Here is an 11,973-nt window from a genome sequence, read left to right on the forward strand (position 1 = left end):
AGCGTGACGGTGTCGAGTCGCGCGTGACAGGTAAGGTTGAATGCATGTTCGTCCATTAAATTCAATCGACTTGTCGTACATCGTGAAAAGACATTTTAGTCGTGCCACAGTTCTTCGTCTTCTAAGGTAGGGATATAGTTCTCGGTCATTGGTTGTGACGGCGAATCAGTGGACCTAAACTTGTTGACCATAAACCGTACTGCTCGCCTCTGAACCATTTCAAGTCTATGCTTATACTTTATGTAATAGGGGTCCCATACTATTGAGGCATATTCTTGATTTGGCAACATATAAGCTCTGTATGCTAGAAGTTTTAAATTTGAAGGTGCTCTTTTCAGTTTATGACGCTGAAAGGAGATATCTACAAGGAGATACCGAGGTGCTTGTTTGGGTTTTACATTACATGGTTTCGTTGAAATATTCCAGGGCTTAGCAAAACCCTAGAAGTAGTATCACTGCCGCCAGCGGGATTGTCTTGCGCAATCACTCTGCAGCATATTCAGCTATTACTTCACCGGCCTGCTCCCACTGTCATAGCGGGTTGGACCGCCACAGTCTTCACCGCCGTAGTAGTAGTTACAAGAAGAGGACTGCGAAGTGCTTGGTGAGCAAAGCTCCCTTTGGAGAAGCAACCCAAGGCGACAAGGGTCGGTACTTCTTTGTTGCTTACTACGCATGTAGTGGCGATGTGATTGGGCATGATGCCCACCTCATCCCCCATCTCCCCTAGAGGCGCCGTTTTCCAAGCGCCGTCTCTAAGCGTGGGGAATGATCACGCCACAATAGACTTGTGAACAGGGCTCCCTAACACTTCTGCTAAGCGTGAAGGGATGTTGGCAATCACTCCTTGTAAGCGTGATCGGTAAGCGTGGAGAAATGTCGCGGTCCGACTAAGCGTTTAACAAAATGACTACAAACGCACGCTTACGTAAGCTTGTATTTGTTTAGATTGTGCATAATGCATGAAGACAATTATGAGACTACATAGTCAACATGGAGATCGCACTAAACATTTTCTTTAGGGCCATATCATAAGAACTGAAAACACTTTAGCTGAAATTTGTCGGAGCGGTTGCTTGTTTTCAGTAATTAGGCGTACAAATGTACACGCTCCAAATTAAAACGCTTATGTTTTACGTCACCGTCTTTCTAAACTGTAATTGGCGTCGAATATTCCGCGCATATCTTCAACTCCCGGAAAAATAAAAATGATGTATTCTGACTAAAATGCTATCCAAACACGCAGTGTGCAATAAAGGTTTCTCATAGTGTCTATATAAATTGCAACTCGCAACCTTATTTTACAACGTTTGTGACACCTTGTGTACTTTCTCGTAAAGTGGGTATGTATATAACAAATTTGTTTACTCTCATTTCGTTATACAGCGTTCGTTCCCATGCAGTAAAAGTATTTGCCACGGGCCATTTACTTACCTTTGCAGGTAACATTCATTGCGTTGGATCTATTGCTGCCTTCATCACGCGTAAATATTCCAATGCACTCTTTCCTTTTCAAGCTACAAGGAAAAAAAGGACCAGTTTGTTCATAAGGAATGCCAAATATAACGATGTGCAAAACCCTTACCCTCTCGTACAATTAACACGAGAATCTGTGGCGCTTTGCACATAATCAGTATAACACCATTCCGGTATTGATGCTTCAGTTATGCTGAACGTATTGGTAGAGGTAGTAGCGTAGGTAAGTACACTTGCATCTTTCGTGTACATCTGCGAACAAATCAAAGCACCTTAAATATGTTGTTCCAAATGAAACAATAAAAGTCGTTGCCTGTTTAGCCATATTAATTTCGTTGTTCGATATAGGTATCCTAGGGTGCATACCCGAAAAATTTTTAACACATTTAAACCGTAAATTTCTCCGCCATGTTCGTTTCTTGATAAAATTATAGATCTGAGCCTTTTAGTGAGTCCGTGTGCGAAAAACAAACGTTATTTGTTTGGTGTTAGAATTGTATGTTTAACCTAACGACCAGCGTCATACTACACATGGCGTGGATAGTATACAAAGAGACGCATATACGAAGATATTGCGCCGTTGATACTGCAGGAAAGACGACAACAATAAGAAGAAATATCCGCACTTATAAAAAAAAAACACACAGATCAAGAATAAGAAGCAGCAGTGGTTGGCGTGCGGTAATAAAGCACTCCGATCTTTTTACTGCTCCCGCTCACAAGTTCGTTTGTCCCTCGAGTTTTGTGACGTCGCGAGAATATGCACACGCATCAAGAAGTAACTAAAGTGCGCGCTCAAGGTGAGTGCCTCTGACAATGGCCAAGAGTGCTCACATTGCTTGCGTTATTTTAGCTATTTACTGAATACAATAGGGGTGGTAATATCGTTGAACGATTAATACATTATAGGGTTAAAATTATACCGCAAATCGATTATTTCAAGGAAGCACTACTTTCGGCTGCAGTTCTGCGGTGCCTAATTTTTAGTTTACCTTCACGATCTTCGGTTGAAGCGAAGGGATATTACCATCAGATTGCAAATACCCCATGCGTAGTTGTGGCAGCACGTAAAGTTATTTCACGTATGCCCGTTCTCAGCTCACTTCCAAATGGATGACGACAATGTTAACTACAATGTGGGCTTCACAGGGGTATTAGGAAAGGACGCCAAAGAGCGCGATATATGACGAATTAAGCAAATAAAATCGATTGTATGGCATTATGGGTACTTTATGCATTATTTGCTTGTCTGTATTGTCATTCTGCTTGTCTATCATTGGGCTATTAGGGAGCAAATATACCAATACATTACCTACTCCATGTAAATGAATATAAATTGATAGCTCCCAAATGTGTAGCTTGAATTTACTTACCAGCGTGATATCAGGGAGCGGTGGATCCGGTGTTTTCTGGAGACAAAGAACGACAAATGACAGGACAGGAAAAGTGAAAACTGCGCCACCAATATTTTTATAGCACATTTAGTGTCTTTATTTTCCCAATACATTCTGTTCGCTGCAATTTCTTCTTACATGACATGACCTTTCATTTTTTATTTATACAAAATACCCCTAAAATCTCTCACGACTGAGGGCATTACATGGGGGTGGGAGGGTGTAGGAAATTGATAAAAAAAAGCAATAAACCACAAATTCATTCAAAAATAATTAAGCACAGATCATGTGACATTAGACTACAAGAACCAAATAGTGTCAATTTCTACAAGCACAAATAAAACGCAAAGAAGCAGTAACATGAACAAGGCAGTAGTAAAAAATTATACCAGTTATACATCTTTCAAACAACACGAAATGAAACAACAAGCTCTACATTATAAGAAATACAAAGTAACAACAAACAGTTCAAATATGAGATAAAATATGCATCATGTTAAGGCATACAGATTGCAAAACTTATCGGGATCAGTGGCAGTAGCAACACGTGAAGGTAGAGCATTCCAGTCAGTTATGTTGCGTGGTATGAAAGAAAGTGCGTAGTTAAATGCACGACATGATAAGCGCTGAACTTTAAACGGATGCTCACGTCATTCAAAGATGGAAGAAGGCCAACGAAAGAAAGTTTTTATGACGCGTCGACTGATGATACAGCTTACGAAAAAGTGATAAACACGCAGGTTTTAAGCGGTGACCTAGTTCTTGCAGTCCAGCGAGTGTATATAATGCTGTGCTGCTGCTATGACGTGAGTAATTAGAGTAAATAAAACCATCTGCGTGGTTCTGCAATGGCTGAATGTTACTAATTAAATATGCTGGATGAAGGTCCCAAATAGGCGTAGCGTATTTAATTTTAGGTATAATTAGAGTACAGAAGGCCCGTAATCGGAGGTGAAAAGAAGCAAGCTTCACGTTATGTTTTAAAAAAAATTATGGGGTTTTACGTGCCAAAACCAATTATGTTTTAAGGAACTTAACTACCGATTCGCGGATGCAAGAGTCGAGTTAATATGATGCTTCTATGTTAGGTCTGATTGAACGCGAAACCTAGGTCCTTATTTCTAGTTACCAATTCGACTGTAGTATTATTTTTGTTCAAGACTGACGGTTCTTAAAATACAATTTTTTTCTGTAGGTTAAGTTGCATGAGCCAGGAAGAGCACCATATGCTGTTACTGAATTGATCGTCAGATTGTAGGGCCAAACGCTCACTGTTAGAATAAATTTGGTGGTAAATTACACAATGGTCAGTGAAAAGTCAAATTTGAGAACAAATGGAGTTACGTAAATTGTTAATAAATATCAGAAAAAGCAAAGCGCTAACCACGCTGCCTGTGGAACGCCGGAGTGTACTTGGCTGAAGGATGAATAGTGGTTGTTAGGAGTGGTGAACTGATACCTGGTCGAGAGAAAATCTTTAACCCATGCAATAACAATACAGTGAATATTTAGCGGTGCTAATGTGCTTAATAACCGATTCTGATGTACCCTGTTTAAAGCTGTGGAAAAATCGAAGAATAACGAATCGACTTGAATACCAGCATCAACAGATGAATGCAGATTGTGAATGAATCTTTCAAGTTGCGCTTCGCATGAGTAGCCTTTGCGGATGCCATGTTGGTATTTAAAGATGATGTTGCATTCTTCTAAATAGTTAATTATTTGTGAATGAATCATGTATTCAAGAAGTTTACAAACTGGGCTACTTAGTGAAATGGGTCGATAATTTAGAGGTGATTAACGATACCCAGATTTGAATATAGGTACAACCATGGGCAACCGCCAGTCACGTGCAATTGAACCAGATTAAAGAGACTGTGTAAAGATAGCAGAAAAGATACCATGAACACCTTCAGATGAATTCTTGATTATTTTGTTATTAAAACCAAGGTGATCAGGCGCTGATGACGGTTTAAGTTTCCGAAGTAAAGGTACGGTTATCATTGTTGCTTATGTTGGACATTGCAGTGTCAGAATATTTAATAGTCATATGAGCTGAAGAGCGCTCTTCTAAGGGGAAAACTGCTGTCAATGAGTTAGTGAGAATTTGGACACAATGACCAACCGGAGCACTGTCTCCTTTAGCATTTGTTAAATTAACATCAGGATTATTTGAAGGGCATATTGTCTGCCAGAATTCATGCGGGTTGTTTGCTAACATTGATGCCAAGATTTGCATGAAGAAATGGCAACGAGTGGATGTCAGCGCCGACTGATATTCCCTCTCAGACGCTTTGTAGCGCTGCCAGGGGGTCTGATTGCCTGTTTTTCTTGGCCTGTCTGTAAAAGCGCCTTTTTGGTCGTGAAGGCGACGAAGATGCCTATTAAACCAAGGCGCGGTGTTAGTGCGTGGCATAGCAGTAATCGATATGAATCTATCAATTAGAGCAGTAAATTTGTCTCTGAATAGGTTCCAGTTGATCTCCACTGAACGTGGTGAGAAATTGCGAAGAAGGGTATCTGAAAAAACTGCCAACTCAGCGTTCAGTTCCCTGAAGTTAGCACGGTTGTAGCACCTGATTTGTTCGTTGCGAGAAGGTTTTTTATGAGGTACGATGTCTACCTTTCCGGTGATAGAGAAGGATCAAAAAGGCCTTTTAGGTGCTCAATATTGGAACAAAGCTAAGGGTGATTGGATAGGATATGGTCAAAAATATTGCAAGAAGTTGCGGAAGGACGTGATGGCTCAGAAATAAGTTGCTGCAAGGAGAAATCGAGGCAACACTGGAGGAAGGCCCGAGCTTCAGGATCGCTAGCAGTAGAAGTTAATGAGGACCAATTATTTGCCGGGAAATTGAAATCAGCTAGTACTAGTAAGCTTTAATTCGAAAACCGGACATCAAGTTCTTGTAACATTCGACAGAATTTGCTTTAGAATAAGGTGTTCATGTCAGGAAGGTGGTAAATTGCACCAACAATGAGATTCGTAGAGCCACATTTTAAATGAACCCACACTCACTCGCGGCACGACGTGACTTCAACACACAAAGCAGCGATCTCGTCCTTAATAGCCAGAAGTACGCACCCACCCCTACATCCTATGCGCTCAGTATGAAAAACCTTAAAGTCGGAGTCTTAGACGAAAACGATATTGTCGGGAATCGTGTCATTTAACCAAGTTGCGGTACCCGCGATGGTGGATGAAGAGCACGAATCAATCACTGAAGAAAGACCCCCGTTTTGATGAAGGACGCTTGTTACGTTAGTGTACAGGAAGGTTGTATTGAGTATGCGATTGCGGGCGAGGTATGGCTGTCAAATTACAAGGGCTGGAGGGCACGCGTCTGTCGTGGGGCACAGGGTACATGACCGGACTTACCCTGCCACCTTCGTTATCCTACAACAGTGTTCACGAGAAGTTATTCTCGGCATGAACTTCCTGAACCAACACGGCGCAATCATAGACCTGAAGTCAAAATCGATAACGCTGTCGTAAGATCAAGAGATACCGCCGGAGAGCTCTCGTAGTCAACACGCCTTTAGTGTGCTTGAAGATCAAGTGAGCATCCCGCCGCGCTCCAGCATTGTTATTTCCGTCGGAACCGAAACAGCCGCTGACGTAGGAGGCGTCATTGAAGGCGACCAACATCTACTGCTCGACCGTAAAATTTGCGAGGGATCGCTCGACTCCACGGAGGGAAAGTGGAAGTTATGCTAACCAACTTCAGGCAAGAATTCAAGCACATCGACAAAGGCACGACAATCGCGTACATGGAGGAAATTGTGGAAACCGGCAATGCCTTTGTCCTCTCGGATTCTGCCGCATCTACCCCGATTGCAAAGTCCCCGAACCAGACCTCGACGTAAATCCAAATCTTCCTATGAGTAAGCAGCAACAGATCAGAAGTCTTCCCTGAGGATAGAAAGACTGCTTTTCGACGTTTTTGAGGATTCGACAAACATCAGTTGCAAAGCAGCGCATAATAATCGAAGAATGCACTCGACCCCTCCGCCAGAGCCCTTACCAAATTTCGACGCGAAAACGTGAAGCTATTAGGCAACAATTCGACCAAATGCTGTGCGACGACATCACCCAGCCGTCAAAAAGCCCGTGGGCATCTCCTGTAGTTCTGGTGAAGAAAAATGACGGAACCCTACGCTTCTGCGTCGATTATCGTTGACTGAATAAGATCACCAAGAAGGACCTATACCCCCTTCCACTGATAGACGACGCATTGGATCGGCACTGCAACGCTAAATACTGCTCGTCGATGGACCTCAAGTCTGGCTATTGGCAAATAGAACTCGACGAGAGAGATCACGAAAAGACCGCCTTCATCAAGGCAGACGGCCTCTACGAGTTCAAGGTCATGTCATTCGGACTGTGCTCGGTGCCTGCAACGTTCCAGCGCGTCATGGACACGGTGTTAGAAGGATTGAAGTGGCACGCGTGTCTTGTATACTCGGATGACGTTGTTGTCTTCGCCGGAAATTTCGGCGATCACTTTAGGTGGCTTGCGACAGTATTAGAGGCCATCAAGTCATCAGGGCTCACTATGAATCCGGAAAAGTACCGCTTCGCTTACGATGAGCTTCGGTTCCTAGGCCACCTCATCAGCAAATCTGGAAGACGGCCTGACCCGCAGAAGACAGATGTTATCGCAAAGTTCCCGCAGCCAATCGACAACAAGGCAGTACGCAGATTCCTTGGCATGTGTGCCTACTATAGGCAGTTTGTCAAGGAGCTTTCACGCATCGCGGAGCCGCTAACACATCTAACCAAATGTCATGTCGAGTTGAAGTAGGAAACGCCGCAGACGGACGAATTTCAAGAACTCAAACGACGCATGCAGTCGCCGCCGGTACTTGCACACTTCGACGAGGACGCCGATACGGAAATCCACACTAACACCAGTAGTCTAGGCCGCGGCGCCGTCCTAGTCCAGAGGAAAGACGGACTTGAACGGGTGATATCTTATGCTAGCCGGTCGCTGTCAAAAACGGAAGGCAATTATTCCACGACTGGAAAGGAATGCCTCACCATCATTTGGGTTACAGCAAAATTCCGCCGCTACCTCTATGGGAGGCCATTCAAAGTCGTCAGCGACCATCATGCGTTGTGTTGGCTAGCTAACTTTAAGGACCCTTCAGGACCGTTGGCGCGGTGGAGCCCCAGACTGCAAGAATACGACGTCATGGTAACATAAATGTCCGGAAGAAAATACTCTGACGCCGATGGCTGATCACGTGCCCCATCGATCCCCCACCGCTAGACGATGAGGACGACGACACCTTCCTTGAAATAATACGCGCGGAAGACTTCGCCGATCAGCAACGAGGAGACCCGGAGGTAAAAGCCCTAGCCAAGTATTTGGAAGGGCATTTAAGCGTGGATTGTCTTCCTTCGCGCTTCAAAGCAACCTACTCATGAAGAAGAACTTCTCGCCAGTCCGCGTCAGCTACCTTCTTGTTGTACCATCAGCTCAGCGTCCAGAAGTACTGCACGCCCAACACGACGATACATCCGCTGGGCACCTCGGATTCTCCCGGACGCTGTCGAGGATACAGGAAAGGTGTTACTGGCCGCATCTGACCACCGACGTCGCCCGTGACGTCAAGACATGCCGAGAATCTCAGCGACACAAGACACCCCCGTCAAAGCCAGCAGGATTACTACAGCCGATCGACTCTTCCTGCCGACCATTCTAGTAGATTGGGATGGATTTGTTGGGGCCGTTTCCGACGTCAACATCCGGGAATAAGTGGGTCCTCGTGGCGACGGACTACTTCACCCGCTTCGCTGAAGCTAAAGCTCTACCAAAAAGCAGCGAAGCCTAAGTGGCTAAATTTTTCGTCGAGAACATTCTGCTGCGACATGGTTCCCCAGAAATCCTCATCACCGGCAAAAGAACGGCTTTTACAGCCGAGCTCACCCAAGCCATTCTGCAATACAGCCAGACAAGCCACAAGAGGACAACTGCCAACCATCCGCAAACGAATGGTCTCAAGGAGCGCCTGAGCTATACCCTCGCCGACATGCTAGCAATGTACGTCGACGTCGAGCACAAGACGTGGGACGCGGTCCTGCTGTATGTAACCTTCGCTTACAACACGGTGGTGTAAGAAACAACACGGATCACGCCTTTCAAGTTGGTTTACGGCAGGAACCCGACGACAACGCTAGGCGCCATGCTGCGGCACGTCACTGACGAACAGAATTTTGACGTCGCTACCTATCTCCAGCGCGCCGAAGAAGCCCGACAACTCGCCCGCCTACGGGTCAAGAACCAGAAGGGTACCAACAGCCGACACTACAACCTCCGATAACGCCATGTCGAGTACCAGCCCGGTGACCGTGTTTGTGTTCTACCCCGATACGCCGACGACGACTCCGTGAGAAACTACTGCGTCGCTATTTCGTACGGTACAAGATGAGGTAGTGCCATACAGCATTCTGTATTCACAGCGGCGCCGCGCACGATCTGAAGTGGTCCACGTGGTGCGTCTTAAGCCCATTTAAGCACGCTGACGAAATTCCTTAGTTTGTTGTTTCTTTGCTGCAGGTGTTTCTTTTTATTACTTTTGTTTCTCTGCAGCATCGGGTCGATGCTTTTTCAGAGGGGGTATGGACACTTGTACATGTTTATCTTCCTCGGGTGATCACGTTTCACCGCTTAACAAATGTTATCACGCAGCGCAGGACGCACCTGCATGTATAGGAAGTTTCTCGAATGTTATCGATGGTTCCATCCGCTGTCTGTCACCGAACCTTGCGTAATCTGATTGCATGTATGCGCGACGGAGATAGTGTAGAATTTTCCGGAAAACACGCGCGTCACAGCGATTAGTCCGGAACATTCGACGATTGAGGTATAAAAGCCGACGTGCTTGGCCCATTGATCAGATTTTCTACGATCACCGACTGTGTTCGCCGCTTTCGCCGCTCTTTGACTGTATCCTGTTTTTGAAGGCACAATTTCGCCCAATAAAACGCTAGTTTCGTCTTTCCCTGTTTGGCTGCTTTCTTCACCGTCACTACCACGTGACAATACAGTATGGACCGTGATAACGCGCCAGGAGTTTGAAAGAAAGGCCAGGAATGTGGGCTGGTATTCAAATCCACACAAGTGAACCAGGAGCAAAACTGTGCGGTGGTTGATGAGCACGTCATGTCTTGTCTTTTGACGTTCTTGAGTCTCACTAGTCAGGGCACGTGGCAGATGACGGGAATCTTCAGCATATTTGGGCACTTCGGAAAGCGGAGTATACCCTGTAGCGTCAGTTTGGTACGGCAGTATTGTGTCCAAAGGGCATGAACGCTCACGGCCATACACAAGGAAAAAGCGGTAAAACCGGTGATCGCTTGCATCGCCGTGGTGTATGCGAACGTAACAAGGGGAGTACGCTGTCCTACTTTGAGTGGCCGGATGAAATATGTATTCGCAACATGTGGCCAAGTGTGCGATTGAAGCGCTCGGTCAGACCGTTGGTTTGGAGATGTACGCGGTCGATTTGCGGCGAATTATCCTGCACTCAGCGAGCAGGGCTTGGATGCTCTCCGACAGGAAGACATAGCCCCTATCACTCAGTAGTTCTCGGAGAACAACGTGACGAAGAACAAAATTACGAAGGATCAAAATACCAATGGCACGGGCGGTCGCTGCTCGCAGAGCTGCAGTCTCATCGTGGCGAGCAAGGTGGAATTTTCCTTCAACTCCGAGGCTTTTCTTTCCAGGAACCCGTATGGGTTTGCTTCGTAGGATTTGCTACGAACGGGTGGGTGTCTGATGTTTCCCTTTATTAATTACTTATCTCCACCTTACGGGTTTCCGCAGGACTATTACGTCAAACTGTTGTTTTGGTTCGAGTAGTTGACAAATTCGACTTCGCCCGGCCATCTTGCTAGCCGCCTGGTTAGCTCAGATGGTAGAACGGCTGCCCCAGAAAGGCGGTGGTCCGCGGTTCGAGTCCCGGACCAAGACGAATTTTACTTCAACTGCGTGGCTTTCCTTTCGAAGAGCCCGCATGGGTTTCCTTTGTCGCATTTGCTACGAATGGGTGGATGTTTGACTTTCCCTTTATTAGAAACCGATATTGTGCTTTTGTGCGAAAGAAAACAGCTCCCGATAGGAAGGATTGCATGTGTGGTCGAAGGACTGATGGATAAAAGCCACCAAGGTTGAAAAAATGAAGTTCCCCTTTATATTAGTCAGATGAACTTATGGAAATAACTCGCACTTATGAGCCTTTGTTTGCAACATCGTTAAAGCAGAATATACTTCTGACTGGAACAGTGACAAAACGGTAGAAGCTTCTGTGTCTTCACTGCTGCTGCCATTTAAACGGTATGTTGCATAGTCGATAAAAGCGCAAATTTTTCGCATTTTTTACAAGAAGTCCTCAACGCCGATTTCGACTATTCACCGAATCGGTGCTTCATGTCTCCAAGGTCTTCTATCTGTGAAAAATCTTCTATCTGTGAAAATTTTGAATAGCTACAGCACAGTCATCATTTGAGATGGTACCTAATGTTAATAGTACAATAATTGTCGGGAAACGTTTTACAATGCATTTCAATGCGGTCGCTCAAAGTGTTCAGATTTCTCAGGCGCAGTAACGAAACAGACTATAAATCCCGCCTAGCTGCGGCACCAAATTGCATTTGAATTTCCATTAAAAGAATTGTTTTGTTCACTAGTAGGTATTCCCAGCAGAAATGAATTGATGCAGTGGCCTAAACATATTTTTTTTCGCTTTGGTAACAGCTATCTCTACATGCTTTTGAGCGCCTTTCTGCAAAAGGGAAACAATTACCGACGATTACGACGTTTCCGAATGCGAAATTTGAGCGAACCTGTACAGATTTTTTTCATTTCGTGACATATTGAGACATTGCGCCGATCATCGGACTGGCAGAGCCATGGTCGGCGGTGCTGCCCATAGACCGGTTACAATGCTGCCGCTTCCCAGGAAATGCACCTTATGCAATCACCGTTATTTCCAGGAAAGGCTTGCGGCGAATGCTATGCGCGAAGGTGAGCTTTCTGGTTCTTTCTTTTCTTTCCCTCGAACGGCCGGTGGAGCCGCTGCCGCTGATGTGTGG

This window comes from Dermacentor andersoni, chromosome 7 (assembly GCF_023375885.2).
Source record: "Dermacentor andersoni chromosome 7, qqDerAnde1_hic_scaffold, whole genome shotgun sequence".
NCBI lineage: Eukaryota > Metazoa > Arthropoda > Arachnida > Ixodida > Ixodidae > Dermacentor > Dermacentor andersoni.